The 16,651-nt window shown below is 44.6% G+C and overlaps 1 protein-coding gene across 8 annotated transcripts in view; it reads right to left on the bottom strand.

Moving 5' to 3' along the window:
• The window catches only part of MECOM (MDS1 and EVI1 complex locus), a 317,440-nt gene that overhangs the window by 124,411 nt on the left and 176,378 nt on the right, over positions 1 to 16,651 (bottom strand). The window contains exon 1 of one of the 8 annotated variants that reach the window (XM_084530228.1): positions 13,591 to 13,727. The exons of 6 other annotated variants lie outside the window; for them this stretch is intronic. The gene's annotated coding sequence lies outside the window, so the exon portion shown is untranslated. Of the gene's footprint in view, positions 1 to 12,169; positions 12,266 to 13,590; positions 13,728 to 16,651 lie in introns of those variants that run through there. One more of the 8 variants, XM_084530223.1, reaches the window with a different exon arrangement.

Raw genomic sequence — 16,651 nt, 5'->3', positions numbered from 1 at the left:
CCTCGGGGAGCCCAGCACTCGCCGCATTCCCCTTTCTTAATGGGGTGTAATGGGGAACACGTTTGCTTCAAACCTATCAGTGAACTTCCCGCTTTGAACCCAAACTCTTTTTTTTTTTTTTTTTTTTTTTTTAAAGCAGCTTTTATTAAACTTCAGTATCGAATAAGGTTTGTTTTGCTAACCGTACCTGGCATTCTCTCCACTAAGATTCCAACCCAGAGTTGCACAGACGATGCGTGTCTCTGCTGTCTGCATGGGAAAGGAAATAAGGGGGCAGAAACATACTCATTTCTCTTCTTTACTTTTTCTCCTTTTTTAAATCAGCACAAAATAGTTGGATGGTATAGATGTCTGATACTAAATCCGAAACAGAGCAATAACTCAGAGCTGGAAAAGTCTATCTTAATTTTTGGCTAGAAAAGTGAATTCAAAGCTTTATTTGTTTTTTTGGATCACTCCATAAATGGGTCAATATTCTTATTTCCTTGGTTTTTAAAAAAACATGTTGTACAAATTTGCCTGATTCAAATGCCTGTGAACTGACTGCTTTCAAACAGTAGTGCTCTACAATTACATTTCAAAGGGCCGTCATTACAAAAATGACAGTGTTTGCAACTGCACCTGCTCATTAATGTCCCAGTGTTAATATCCCAGCTGTAACACTGGGGCATCACCGTCAGGCAGAAATGCCAACAGCCAGCCTAAACTAAAATGCTTCACAGAGTCCACCAGCACCAGGCTGGCAGTGAACACATGCTCAGGATTTGTGTTTTAGTACAGCAACATCAGTGATAATTTGCAGTGTGAGAGCACCTATCCTTACGCTCAGTGAAAGCTTTAACCCAGCTCTTGGCACTCTCTGTGGTCATGAAGAGAAGAAATGTTCAAATCCTTCTGTTCAGGTCACTGGACTGAAATTAAGATAAAAGTAGATTCATTTCTGAATTATACCACTACATTTTCTGTGTGTTTTGGCTGCCTGTGTGACCCTTTCACAACCTGGCAACCCCAGCTGCATTGCCAGACCTGCGAAGACACAGGAAATGTCAATCTTCAGGGAATTGTTAGGTGCCAGTGAGGAAAAAAATATATAATTCAGAACTGGAAGCTAAAAAGCTGGCGCTAACCTCAAAATAGTTAGGAAAAAGGAAAAGTCCTGGATTCAGAGTCACTTAAACCCTTTAGTCAATGTTTCATTTAATAGTTAAAATTGTTTAGGTTAATTAAATTCATTTTGAATTTTTGTTTTAAATCCTAAAAAATGTGAAGAAAAAAGGTATTGTATTACAAAGTTGCATCTAATATAAACAGATAAATCAGTTATGTATAGGAACAAGAAATATGCAGACCCTAGGGAACCAAAATGAAAAACCTGAGACCAAATGATAAATTTTCAATGCCACCTCAGCTTTTCCCATAAAAAATACGTCAGCATAGACATTCTTCCCTATAACGCTGCTGTTGTGATGGGAGACTTCACAACCGTCTTCTGGAGGGCCAAACACCATCCTGTGGTATGTGGCTGAGGACCCAGATGTGCCTTGTGGCTGCAAACCCACCTCTTTGGAAGGTGACTGCCCCTTCTCGTGCTGCTTGTGGCAGCATCCAGATCCTGCAAGAAGTCTTCCCCCTCCACTCGTGGAGCTTTACAAGCTCCTGGAGGATGGGTTTCGAACAGCTGATGGCAGAGGTGCTCGCCCGATATGCAGTAGATTCAAGAGTTTGTGGCCATACCTCAGCAGAGCTGTGGGGGCTCCCAGGAGCTCACACAACGATTCTGTTTCTCCTCACTTCCTCTGGCCCCATACGTTAAAAACCAAGGAATAAAAACAGAGCCCGATTTAAGCACTGCAGGGCCAAGCCCAGCAGCTAAGCCATCACGAGGTGTTGACTTGACAAATTTCCCGGGGTCGATACCTGCGAAGGCCTTCACAGAAAACCAGCCAGCTCGCCTCTCTCTTCGTGCTGTTGCAGGGCAATTTTAAGCCTCCCTGAAGACTTTATTTGTCGGATGTGCCTTTGCTTGTGGAAACATAACATATGCAGACAAAATAACTGTTTTTCAGGTGTGACGCTGACATCCAGCTGAAACTAATCAAAAGTCCAGGGTCCAAAGACCCCGGTAGGGCAAAACCCCTAATGAAGATGAATGTAGAACAATAGAGGGAATGAAAGGGTATACGGTCTCATCAGCTCTGCGGGGTAGATTTACACTCAAGAGAGTAAAAATGATTGAGTTGTGTCCTTTTTAAATATTATCCTTCTATCTCTCCTACTTAATTAGTCTCAGCCCTGTGCTTTACCGTGTTTCTTTAAAGCCCTCCGTGTGCTTTTGCTTCTTTGCTCCAAGAGCTGCATTTGGAAATCTGTGAATTAATCTCTCCTCTTGCACCAAAACCGTGACGTACAAAATCTATTTCCCCTCCACCACTTCTGCAACATTTTGCAATTAAATTTATTTCAATTTTTTCATTGATAGCTAGCTTTGAAATTCTACCTTTGATAACTTGGCTAACTCAGCCAAATCCCACCTACATACCTACGTCCACACAAACACTCTCTCCTCTCATTCAAACACCTAAAGAAAAAGAAGAAAAAGGGTAATTTTTCTGCAGTGACAAGCACCCACAGGGTTTTTTTTTTGGTTGTTTTTTTTTTTTTTACTTCTTTTCTTTCTTTTTCTTTTTTTTTTTTTTTTGAGAATGTGTTAAAATGAGAAAGCCAGCTGAGTGATAAAAATAGCACATCGTGGGACTGAGTGGGACCAGAGTCCTGAAAACCTGGCCCTGAAAATCAGGGAAATCATTAAATATGGTGTCCTGCATCTAACCTAGCTAGCACCTAATGATTCAGAAGAGGCTGGTGCACCACAAGCTGTGGGCATGGTGCTGGGATTTCCTTTTCCACCCCTACTGTTCAATTTGACTGTGCCCCAAAACAAGTCCTTTCATTGCACTTATCTCAGCTTTTATAGCTACGCATTTTATTGGCCATGAAATTATCCAACCCTTAAAGAAAAAAGTGCAAACCATGAAATTTGCCCCATCTCTGAAGGGCACCGAGGTAGTCTGTGACTTCTGCCAGCCAAACTTTAATAAATAAAGGCCCGTCTCTCGGCCCTGCTCTGCTCTTTACAATCTCTTGGTTTCCTCAATGCTTAATCTCCAGTGGCTGTGAAACCAGATGGCTAAACAATTAGATAAATCGTTGGCATTGTTTACTTTGTCTCTTCTGTAAGCACCAAACAATAAATCTCACAACTTTCTCGCCCGCGAATGTGATGGGGAACGCCAAACCCCAATTCATCGGCAGGACTCCTATTTCCTGAGCTGCTAGAAGACAGAAAATATCGCATTTCTACCTCATTCGACCCTTTCAATATCCCCGTCACGCTTCATTGCTTTACAAGGCACCATTTCACTGTTGCAACAAAGATTACAGCGGATCTAACAGGTAAGGCCTCGAGCAAACACGGAGCGGAGTGGACCCGAACAGGAGGCACAAGGACTGCATGTCTTATCTGCTCCCCATCTCGGCATTTCTAACCACAAGGACTGCCCTGCTGACAGCCCTGCCTGTCCTCAGGCAATGAATCTGTAATAAGATATACACACAACAAATAATAGAGGTGATTTTCTTTTTCTTTTTTTTTTTTTTTTCTGAAAAATATATACCAAGGTAATTAAATTGCTAACATGATGGATGGCCTCATTTTATATTTGAATTCAAAGTGACTTGCTATGGCATATAAAAAAGTGACTCCCCACAAAAAAAGTATGATGCTATGACTCAAGCTGGAATAGAACTGTAGACATTTGCCTTGAATTCTGAAAAATCATGTTTTGCTGCTCTCTTAACAACAGTTTATAATATTTGGATGTTTTACCCCAAATCCTAAAACATTTGGGGGTTATTAAATAGTTCAAACTTGAACTCATCTGTGAGTAACACCCCGTGTGTAAGTAGAGAACCCGAGGCACTGTGAGGTTGCAACGGGCTCAAGATGACTCAAAAAAAAAAAAAAGCTTGCAGTTACCCTGGGAAGGATTTTTGATTGCTGAAGTACTAGACCTTAAGCAGGCACTATACAACGACATATTTTGCATGACATTGACAGCATCACCTATACTCAAATCTGCACAAACTCCCCTTTACAGATCCTATTTTCAGCTGCATTGACCTAAACAGATCTTAAAAATATGATATCAATATCACTGTCACCTAGTAGCAATGTCTGATTTCCTCCTCTGCCTTTCCTCCCGTCCTGTAGGAAAAAGTACTAAAAGGCACTGCTCAAAACACTTCAGTGTAGCTGCAGGACTTCTGTGGATGCCATTAAACAAACTAAGGATTTGATGTCATGTTTGAAGGCCTATGGTAATGCGAAGTTGCAGTTGTAATGCATTATAATTTAAGGGACCTAATTTTTGCATTTGCTTTCTCTCTATTAGAAATTTGTGATCCATACCGCAGGCTGTGGGAGCTATTGGCTAGCAGCCATGAAAGTATTAAATGTAAATGTCCTGTTACATCAGCAGTTATTTGCTGCGTAGTGATGCTGTTTTTAAGAATCCACTCAAAAAACCTATAAATCCCGGTATGTATTTTCTTGCTTTCGCCTGACACTCACAGAGTTAACAGGCAAAACGTTTCAATAAAACTCCCCTGCAGACGAGCTAAGATGTTAAAAACTCACCATTAACATCTGGTCATCATTTCATCGTGCGGCCACACGTGAGATAAACGTGCTTGCTCCTACGAGCACAATACCTGGCCGTGACCTCGGCTGTGACACCAAACGGGCAGGCTGGGGAATTGCCGCCCGCTTTTGGCAACCGCGTGGCGGACTTCCACGACGCGGGGTGCACCGAAACACGGCCTGACAAGTGGTGAAACTGCAGGGTTAACAACCAACTTTTATCAGCCCTTTGCTGTCGGGCTCCTTGCAATAGGAAAAACGTGTGTGTATAAATAGGGCCATCCCCCAAAATTAAGCAAACGTCCTAACAGGCCGGTTAACTAACCTGTAATTACACTGCCGCTTGCATTAACTCCATCGCCTGCTAATAGAGTAAGTTCCAGTGGAAGCAGCCAGCGTTGTTAGGAGGGTTATTTATTTTATGCCCTAATTAATCAGGACTGACACTGAACCACATCCTTCCTCCTTCCTCATTATTTAAATCACCCATTTATATGGATGAGACCCTTTGCTTTGTGCGCTGCATTAATGCGCTAACACGCTCTCCCGAGGGGAGCGCCCGGTGCTGCTCTGGCGGGTGCGTGCCAGCGCTGCCGGCCCCCTGCAGCCCCTCTGCCCTGCAAACAGCAGCAGGGACATCAATGGGAATGAGAATTTGGGGGCTGCAGGGCCTCGTCCTCCTTGGTGCCAGGGGAGAAGCAGCTTCCCAGGGTCAGCCCTACTTCCAGCATTAGCTACATGTGCAGACCGAGGAGGATATCTCTTTTCAGGAGGGCACCGTGCAAGGGAACCTTTGCTTCGAGTCAGACACATGCTTAAGTGATTTCCCGAATCTGGGTCCTGATCCCCAAATTGGAAGCGACAGGTAGAAGTTCCCCTGCCCCCTGTTTGCCTGTCCCGAGGCCGCCAGTGAAACGGAGACGTAAAACTGCTTGGTCTGTAGAAGGGAGATCAAAGCGTGGTGGGTTTAAATTGAGTACAAGGCAATTTGGAAAACTGAAATTCAGAATATCTTGTGCAGGGCTTTGTGTAAGGGCACGCAGTCTCGTATCATTCATCTGAAATATTTTTGTTTATCCCCATATTTTCAAGAGGTAACCTGGAATATTTCATATTTCAGAACCTCCAAACCAAAATCTAAATCAAAGTGTTTTTGATGGAATGTTTCAAAATCAACTTTGTTTCCTTTCTTTTCCATCCTCCTTTTTCAGATTTTTCACAGAACGCAAATCTCCCAGAGGTGCACTTGCTGCTGCACACATCTACACCCTGCAGAGCAGCCCTAAGGGGCCAGCAGAATTTTTGAAGTGGCTTCCACCTTGGCTAACCAAAGCTCACGGATGGGCTCCCATTCAATGCGAGGAGCCTCCGTGTTTCTCCGGGATGGATGAGCCCCCCACCAACAGGATGATGGGGACAGCAGCTCTGCACCAGGAGACACAGCTCACGCTTCCATGCTGGGCTACTCTCCCTGGCATCACGGATGAAGAAGTTTAACATCCAAAAGAAAACTCTCCAACTTGTTATTCTGCTTCCTGCCTCCAACTCAGGCAGCTCCTGTCGCACTTCAGTCACCTCCGAAGTGGGGTTGAGCTCCAAAAATTCAAGACTGACAGAGAAGAGGAGGACTAGGAGAGCTAGGACTGGGCAAGCTTCTTCAGGACAGGAGCCCACGTGCATTGCCCAAGTCCAGCTTGGTGGAAAGGTGGGGAAGACACAGGAGGTCTCGCACCCTGTGCCTGATCACAGGACCAAAATCTGCAATGTGCCACTGGTCTGTTCAGGTCTCCCCACATCCCAGAGCCCTGACACCTCCCAGCCTGGTCCACCTGGAAGTACACGTTCATAAGTCACACCGCTCGCTTATCGACAGGCGCTTTCCAAGCGGCTTTTTCTAAAGGAAGACAAATGGCACAAGGCTGTGCACACTTTACTCGGGTGAAGCTCAAATACAGCTCTGGTGAGTTTTCGGAGGACAAAAGGCATTTGAACAATTTGATTCAAAGCTGACAAACACAGTTGTGTCGGGCAGCTGGCAAGAGCTACAGGGGTATTTTCAAAACTTCTGGAATTTTTAACCTGGGCTACACTGAGATGTAGTTCAAGAAAACACTTTCCAAGATTTTAATGTATATTAATTTGAATAAGATTCCGATTTAGGAAGTTAGGAAGAAAGCTTCACTATTTTGGTGGCACAGCTTTCAGACAGCAATTCCCATGCCTTTTCGCAGATAACTGCAAACCAACGCAGCTCTCAGAAGGAGGAAACATTACCCAGGGCTGCATTTCAAACCAAAGGCCATGTGCAGCTCCATCAGCTCGCGGTTCAAGGCTGGTAATTAAACCATCCACGTTCCATCCAAAGACTTTCCTGACTCCCCAAACGTTTTGCCAAACCATGAACTAATTTTCACCGCGAAGGCGCTCTCGCATTTAGCACATTTTTGGAGACAGTTGCTCACTTGGCCGAGCTCCAGGGGCACTCAAACCCTCGCGGTGCAAACCGGTCAGAAGTTGCCAAGTGCGTGCGTTGTCCAATGAAACCCGGCGTGCGAGAAACCAAATAAACCAAACCAAAGCTGCACAACTTTTCCATGGACTTCATACCCAAAGCCGCGCACGGGCGCAGGTTGGGCGGGCTGCCCGCACCACAAAGTGTTCCTCAGACAGGCTGCAGCTGCAGGGGGCATGTCCAGAGCGGAGACTTTGGCCAACCATCTGGGTTAACCTTTTGTGTGTGAAGAGGGCCTCTGCCAGGGGTTTTTGCATTTTTTTGGACAACCCCCCCACCTTGTATATGTTTATTAGCAAAGAGAAAGGTGATGAGTGTTTAGTGGGTGTCGTGATGCTGTTCCTTTCTGGCCAAAGCCCAAGTTTTTGCTTTGAAGTGTGCCATCACATTGCATGTTTAAATGCCTTTTTTTTTTCCAGCCATAGTGCTCTGAGCAACTGAGATATATTGCTGTTACACCGCACAAAATCTCCATACATGAACGCCCACTTAAGCCAGCTGACAAGGAAAGCTTTTAAGGTCCACCATCCTTGCAGCAGAGCAAAAGCCAAAAAGCTCGGCCCAACCAAGTGCCCTATCCTGCCCCCATTTAAGTCAGCAGCAAAGCACTGGTCCCCATGGCTCAGCGCTGATAAGTATGAGAATGGCCAAAGAAATGCACATTAATTATCATTACTCTGTCTGTTATTGTATAACAGACTGTGATTCTGTACTTTATCTCCTGGACCATTATCTCCTGCCATGTGATCTAAGTGTTGATACTGCTAATGTAAAGGAACACAGAACAGTAGTCATTTATCCTGCAAAAGACCTCATGCTTTTCTTGTTCTATCAATCATTAAACAAGTAATGTCTTTTGTGTTATTGCCTTGACATTCATTAACACTCACGTCACAGGAAATCTTTGCAATTAAAATCCTTATTGACGATCTGTGGTTGTTTCGCATTGGCGTGTAACAAGCAAGATAATAAAAAATGAAAACAATAGTGTTATCATAGATAGCTGAGGAGGTTTTTCCTTTTTCTTTTCGTATGGTAACTACTTTAATGTTGCTGGTCTTTCCCCCTTTTTTTTTTTTTTTTTGAATCTGAACATGGACTTCAGGGCTCTGAATGCTGGCAATCCACTTTTTATCAGCCCTGAACATCTGAACACCCCTTTGACATTAATCCTGTATGACCAGCTTTAGTGGAAACACTCAGTCTTGGAAAAGTCAGGCTATATGAGGACAAGACAAATGTTTCTCTCTCCATGCAACTCTGCTCCTTGGAGATGTATAACGACGATGTGTGCAAACCAGCGATACAAGAGCACTGTGCTTTGTCTGTTGGCCAAAATAGGCTCTGGACTGATTTCCATGTTGCTGGGGCTGCCCTGGGGCTGCTGCCCTCCAGGAGGCAGTGTGCAGGTTTGCAGGGAGGCTGGAGCCCAGGGAGAATACAAGCAGAGATGGGATGGAGGAGGACCCTGCAGGCGACAACCTCCTGGCTGAGCAGCAGGTCAGGTCTGGTGGGAAGCAAAGCGGTGGAGAACCCCTTGAACACGATTTAGTGCCAGGAAGCTTACCCTTGCCTACTTACTACTAAGGCTGTGTCCAAAACGACCTTCTCTTTTTACAGTTTCACACCACCTCACAAATTTAGGCTAGTTAACGTGGATGCTGCTTTCTGTTGGGACAGAGTCCAAAGCTTCTAACCCAATGGCTGACTACCAGGATGTATCAGTGAGTTCTTCCCTCTTGCAGAAGGAGCTGACCTTTGTATGTGCCATTAGCATCATCAGTGCCACTCATGGTGGGACAGTGCCCAGAGCACCAGCCAGTCACAGCCGGGACTCAGAAAGGACACCGTGCCTCTCACAAAGCCAGGCTCTGTCTAGCTTGGGCCACGCCGCCTGAAAGGTGCCTTCTGAAAGATAACAAGCACAACCTCACTTCCCATAGACATTGACATAATTGAAAAATTACACCATTAGGCTCCTACATTCTTATGAGCTGTTTTAATTACAGCCCATATATCTTGAGCATACGTACTGCATGCTCCACACATAGAGGCAGCTGAGAAGTGAACGCAACTCTGCACACAACCAAGACAAAAAAAAAAAAAAAAAAAAAATCAGACTCAGCCTTGCCTTACTTCTGCATTACAGTGCTGGTACTCTCAAATATAGAGATTGCAAGGCCAGAAGGGACCATTATACCAATGTCACCTGATGTTCTGCTTACCATACTATTTTTTATTTTATTCTTTCTGCATTTCTACTCAGTACTTTATATTTACACAACTATAAGGGAAAGAATCAAAACCCATTTGCTGCAGAACCACTACGTTCATGAAGGGCGTTTGAAACAAGCTTCTGTGTACACTCACATGTCCTGATAATTAGCAAAACGAGCAGTAAAACTCTGAAACCAGCCCTAAGTTGCGTATTTCCAGTCCACAGGTATGAGGGCCTCCCTTTGAGGCTTAATAAAATGCATTTATGATCAGCCAGAGTGCTGAAGAGTACACAGTGTACTTGAACTGATAACACACTGCCTTCTATTTTGCACCACAACAGTTAAATAAATTCATATCTCTCTTCCTTTTTCTGGTAATTTAAGCATTAGTAGTGTTGATAACCCATCTGGACTGCCTATGGCTTTTCTTTTGACATCAACAGCAAAAATCTTGGAAGGAATCACATTTATAAAACCATCCAACAAAAAAGAATGTAACGAAACATGACAAGTGTATTTCTCTGAAATGTAAGGAGAAAAAAAATATATTGATTTAATGTGCTGCAGGTCTCTACATTACTCATATTTTAGGCTGCTGATTAAATTCTCTTTCTTGTAACCTGCAACTAACACAATCAAGTGATAAAATTAACAGTATTTTTCCATTAAAAAGAAACTAATTCTACCTTTGGCATTCACCCCTGCTCATCGAGTCCAGTGAGGGAATAGATTTTGCAGGACTGAGCCCAACACCAACGTTCAATAAACTGATCTGACAGTGAACCTCACTCCCCTTGGTGTCTCCACAGTTTCCCAGACTACTGTGCAGACCAGAAGACCACAATTTTTAACGCAATCTTTCAGGCCATCTCAACTTTGTCAAGGCAAAAGAGCATTATACCACTGAAATCTGAAACAAGCCTCAGGAGAAATTCTTACCGCAAAAAGTCTACTTCAGGAATCCTACACGAGATAAAAAGTAGAAGATCGTGTGGAAAAACGTTCACCAGCTCCCACTGCCACTGAAGGGCTGGATTTTATATTCCAAACCCAGCAGCTGCACCTTCTGAGGTAAAAAGTCTTCTCCACCAGTCCAAGAGACATCAGCTTCTTAAAAGGAGAAGCAATGGCTTCAGTAGCACAGGTATTTATAGAGCTTCTGCTTCTCCCTGCTATCTCCTCCAGTTTGGGACTGAGACTACTCAGTGTACGGATGTGTCTATCCTGTGTATATATATATATAAGCTCTGTACAGCTTAGCTGAGCTGTTTTGAACGTGCATAAAAGTGTAACTCCATTTTGCAGCCACCCTTTGAGGGTTCCCGGCATCCTTGAGCGTGGTGGGTTGGTTTCACACACGGGAAAGGATGTTTCAGCTTAAACCACTGCAAATTTATGGACACGGTGCAGCTGGTAAACTCGTACCATGAAACGTACCACTGTCCTTGCGTAACATCACCAAAATCCTTTTCAAGCCTGACGGTTAATCCTGCTTAATCCACAAACTGGGCTCAAACAGCCTCTGCTCCCTTCTGGCTATGCCATGGGCCCGTGCACCACCTCTATCAGGTCTTTTTATCTCACTGCTCATCAGCTCACCACAAGCAACACGATGACTGCCTTGGACAGAAATAAGAGACCTCAGGTATTTGGACACTGAATGGATGATCATTGTGGAGAAGCGTATTGTATGGGGAACGTATAATGCAAACAGGGATGAGATAAGAGAGATCTGATTCACAAAGATTATCCCTTTCATGCCCAGTATATGGGTGGCTAGCAGGTCACTTAGCAGGAATTACAAGTAATGTAAGCGGGCATGAGGAAGCAATATTTTAACTTGAAAGAACTTGTAGAGGGATGAGAACGAATTTGCATAAAACCATACAGAACAGATGGGAATGGACAAGCCTGCCGATATCAAACACATGCCAAAGGAAAATTACAGAAGAACAAGGAAGTTATTGTAGATAGTACTTCGATATCCTAACCATACATGAAACCAAGAAAACCTCTAAATCCACCAGAACAATTGCCTAAAGGGCTTAGCAAAAGGCCCCAAGTTTCTGCTAGAAAAATATCACATTACTGGTGACAAAAATGCCTCATCATGTTTTCCCACTATTAATTCTCTTAGGTGGAAAAATACTTAATCAGGAAAAAAAAAAAAAAAAAAAAAAAAAAGTTTAGAGTAAATGCAAGGATTACTGCTGTATTAATGTGTGTTATCTACTATCTAACTTTCTTAACATTTTTTCTGAATGTGCAAATAAGCATTCAATGCCACAAGTATCTTTTCTAACAGCAAATATTTTGGGAAGCTTTTTGTCTTTAGCTATACACCAGAACATTAAAAAAAAAAAAAAAAAAATGAAAAGAAGGAAAAGATAAAAAAGAAAAAAAGAAAAAGAAATAAAAAAATAATAAGAAAGAGAAAGAGAGAGAAAAGGAAAGAAATAAAGAATTAGGAAGAAAAAGAAAATAAAAAGAAAACTGAAAGAGAAAAAAAAAATCTCTGGTTTCAAAGAAGGTTGCAAAAAAAATATTATGATGATAAGTATCAGTGTTCTAAAATTACAAATCCAAGATGTTTCAGAGGCATGTGTCAGAAATGACAGCAAAAGGCAGACAAATATGTGGGCAGAAGTGTGAAAGAAGCTAGGCAGAGGTGTGAACATAGTTTATAGCTCGTTATAAAGAGGCAAGAATGCAGAAAGCTCCCAAACCGCAGCTGCCCACCTCTGAACTCTCCTTGAGCAAGATCCGAGGAGGTGGTGGGATGAGGAGGCTCTCAGCAGAAGGAGCGATGGAGGGTGTGGATCTATTGAAACAACCGCATTTGGAGGAAAAACCTGGCAGTCACTCCCTCTTCTGCAATGCCAGACTGGTTTTATTCTGCCTGTACTTCAGAGGAATCAAATGCTTGATGGATGAAGCCTAACAGAGTCCCAGTCCAGGTAGAGAATTGTAAAGCAATAACCCGTGGGCAATTCATTACACAGGTGCCAAGGGGTGCTGGGAGGAGGGAAGGAGGCAAAAGTTAGCAAGAAGACAGGCCGTGCTCCTGCAAGCCCTGGGCAGCAGTTCGGACCCTACCCACCCAACGATGCTGTGTGGGCAGGACTTCTCTCGCTTGTACCCCTGGGGGAGGAGAGATCAGTGAAGCCCCAGGCCTTGCGCTAGTCAAATTATTATTCCAGTAGCACAGACCTATGAAAAAAAATCTTCAAAGAAACAAAGTAGGAGACAACAGAAAGGTCCACGGTGGCTTTAGGTAAGTAAGGATTTGGTGCTCATGTGACCTGAGGCCTCGTTTCTGAGGAACATTCCTACACCATTCCTTCAGCCCCCTTCCACCCTCATGGTGACACGATTACACACTTAAATGGGAGTGAAACCAAAACCTGCTAATTCCCATGCAGTAAGATGAGACACCAATTGACAGCACTGAGTTTCAGCCTGGCTGGACACAAAGGATGAACGCACCTCTGCGGCTTAGCACCCGAAATCCAGGATGGCATTTCTGCCGGATGACACCCCAGCGGTGACACACATCAGTAGCGCTGTTAGGCACAGATAACACCATGCTGCTGAGGTGTCTCGCCACGGGCCCTTGCCAGTAATGAGCTCTAAAGAAACAATGACTCACGGTAATACGAACTGTCACAAGATCTCGCAGGAAAGGATATGAGATAGCTCAAGGACGGTGGCGCACAGCCTGCCCCCGTGCTCTACAACACACCTCTTCTCACAGGCAGATGAAGGCACAGATAATGTAAGGAGATGAACAGACAACTGTGCTGAAGCCCTGTGAATCACTTGAATCCTTCCATCCCCCTTCCTAAATAACCCTTCTTCACTATCAGTAAAGTTTTGACAGTTCTTCGGCGCTCCCTCTCCTCAGAGCCGCTGCCTCCACGAATTCCTTCCCTGCCTCCTCCTGGCTGCTGCAGTGTGCCCGTGCCAGCAGCTCGAGGAGCTGGGACCTGATCCTCCAAAGGGGGAATTAACAAGAGATAAAAGCTCTCCGCAGGATCAACCACCACAGGGCAGTTTTACACAGCTCTGCATCCATTAAAATAGCCTTTAGAAGGCCCTTTCTCATGAGTATTTATGCCCCAAAGAGCGTATTTTGGAATGGAAAATGGGCATTTTCTTACCTGCAGCACTGGCCAGCTCGGGTCTGGAAACCAAACCTGCCGTTGTGCAACTGGGGCTTAAACCAGCACGCGGTGCAAAGAGCAGAGCAGGCTCCAGCTCCACGCCTCCTCTCCACCATGCAAACAGGTGAAAAAACTTGAATCCTTACAAAGGAAGAAAACACCAGCAGCTTTTCAAAGGAATATTGAAAGGGACCTTGCGGGGTGAGCTGCAGCTCAGGAAGAATGTTTATGGCAGAGCTATAAACTCATGAACAAATTAAAAGGATTTACAAGAGTAATTCAGTCTCAAGCCAAACCTACCGAACTGCAGGGGATGATTCTCCCAGACTAAGGAAGAAATAATTAGCACTGTATTCTTGGAAGAGGGTTTAGTATCATTTCTTGCCACACCTATTGCAAAAAAAAAGAAGGTCATCTTTTCGGTTACGGCAGCAAGTGCAGGGGCAGATCAGTCCTTATCTCTCCCGTGCTTCACCTGGCTCTTTTTATAGGCCCTTTGTTCTTGTTTCAACCCACCTGTTACAAGAGGCTTTGCTTTTTTTCATTTTAATGACCCAGCACTTTAAACTCCAGATTTTAACTACACCTCAGACACTGAATTCAAAGCCTTTAGCCAAACTGTTTAAAGTTCAATGGGCTTGCTTACCTACTTTAAGCTAGAGCTGGCATTTTATACACCCCTGATGTCACCTGTATATGCTATCCCACTGGTTTCATCACTGGTGAGCATGGATGGAAACCTGGTTCTTAGACACCTAACCTGATGTCTGCAAAGGTCTGAGTGCTTGGCTTCTCTACAAGGGTACCTGAACACCTGCTGATGTCAGTGGGAGTAGCTCCAAAAGGCTCTGACCTCTGCATGTGACTGAAGAACAGCTTTGTTTGCGGAGATGCTATTAAGTGGTGATCAGTGAGAGCTTACAGCAAGGCAAAGTTTTTGTTACAATGTGCAAATTAAGGGAATATTAAAGGAAAGATGTAGTGAGGGAAGGAGGTGCACCTGGTGTACCACTGAAGGTGGTGGCATCAATCAGTGTCCACTGGTCTCAGCCAACATGCCCCGAGGAGTTTATATTCCTCCCAGAGGCTGAGTGAAGCAGAGGGAAAAGTTCCCTACAAGTCATTGGCAGTAGGATCAGCAAGGAGGAGGCATACAGTGCAGGTCCATGAACAATGTTCAGAGTGCCTAAAATTATAGAAAATAATTCAGAACGTCCTATGAAATTTTATACCCTCATGTAGATATTCTATTGGTCTCCATTAAATCCCAGAGGCTGATTCAAAGCCCCTTTCAAAGCCTGCAGTATCTCCAGCGTCACCTTTGGTGTGTAAAACCCAGAGGCTGTCACACGCGTGCATACAAAAAGCCAAGGAGCGTGCTGGAGCTGTGCTGCAGCCAGGGGCAGGGCAAGGCTGGCTTTCCACGAGCTCATGAGACAGGTACCAACACACACAGAAAGTCCACCTTAAGTTTGTCACCGTCCCACTGCCCCGGGCTGGCCGGGGCATGCGGAGGAACTCTCCAGATTCTTTCCCTTTAGATCACCAAAGGAAACATTAATCAGGCAAAAGATGGGAAATTATGACATCTAGCTGCTAAAGTTCAACCCCAGTGGCCAAGGCAGAGCTGATCGCGGGGTACAGGTGACTATCCATCAAATGACCTATCATAACACGCATTAAAATGTCGGCGTTAATCAGGACAGCGGCCAAGAACAATATTTTTCTGCTGACTTCCATAACAGCAGGTACAAAAGCAATCCCCTTGAAACACTTGTCTGCAGGCATTTGAGACAACACTTGGTTAACTAAACAAAATTCCAGAGAGGATCTAAGCCAAACGTGTGTATCTCCTCCCTGCAAGCCGAGTGCAGGAGCAAGGCTGCGTTAGCTGGAACTGGGAAGTGACAGACCTGTGGAGCTTTGGGGGTGTGGTGGAAAACACATCCCATCCCGAGCCTCACCTCCCTGCTGGTGCCGGTCCTTGCGCTAAAACACAGCGAGTGAGAATGAAGGTGACGACAACTGTATCACCACCTGAATGTGAGGTGGGATCTGCGGCAGGTATCACTGTAATTACCCTGTAAAAGACTTTTAATGTGGCTGAGGAAAAATATCCTTACAAACCCTTAGAAAAATGCCAGTCTGCAGCATACTCCGTGTCTTTCAGCTCAGCACAAGGAAACGATAAAGTGTCTGTACTGCGAACAGCAAAGATGCTCCACTTCCACGAGATGTTTCCTCCCGGGGATCTCCAAGCTGTGACTGCAGAGTGGCTCAGCAGGGCAGGTGTTTGTCTCCAGCACGGCATCGCTGCATGACTCAGTCACCCACAGGATGTCATTAATCAGGGACAGATTAATCAGTTCCCAGCCTGGCTGTTAATCAGAGCTCGACACTTGCCCCCGCTTCTCCTACTATGGGGCCTCCTCTCCTCGCTGGCACACCCAGAAATCGTAGCTGGGACCAGGGCCCCATCACGTGTCTGGTGGACCTGAGTCTTCTGGGGGGCAGCTTCCAGCAGGAAAACATTTTTTTTTGCTCTGGATGAGGGTTTGTAGGTGAGTGGGCAGGGAGATGAGAGCCAAATCACCTGCTTGTGGGCTCTGTCAGGCCAGCTCAGCACGTAGTGCAGTCATAAAGGAGGAAATTTTGGTAATTACCTGGTTTTCTGGAGGGAAACCTAGCAGTCTGGGGGAAAAACGTGCCTGTGGCAAGCCTGTGCTCAGCGCTGAAGCCAGTGACTTGGGCAAGTTGATAAGGGAAGCACTTAAAAGTTGTGCTGGCACAGGCTCCTGCTTCAAGTGAAGCATATTTATAAGCAGCTGCCCGCTAAGTGAGGATTTGTGTCTGCCAACGTGTGAGCTAATTCATTATCTATAAAAATAATAACTGCAAACACAAATAATTTATCCTGCCCTCCAAAAGCATCTCTCTATCAGTGACAACTGTCATTGCTGCTTTATTTATTACGGCTGCTCTTCACTTGGAGTGGTTTGGTGGAAAGGGTCCTTACATAATTAAATGGATATAGATAGAGCAGAGATGTGCAGCGCAG

This window comes from Aythya ferina (genome assembly GCF_964211825.1).
Source record: "Aythya ferina genome assembly, chromosome: 9".
In the NCBI taxonomy this organism is placed as follows: Eukaryota; Metazoa; Chordata; class Aves; order Anseriformes; family Anatidae; genus Aythya; species Aythya ferina.
The sequence above is the reverse complement of the archived record's forward strand: the minus strand, read 5'-3'. Positions and strand labels throughout refer to the sequence as shown.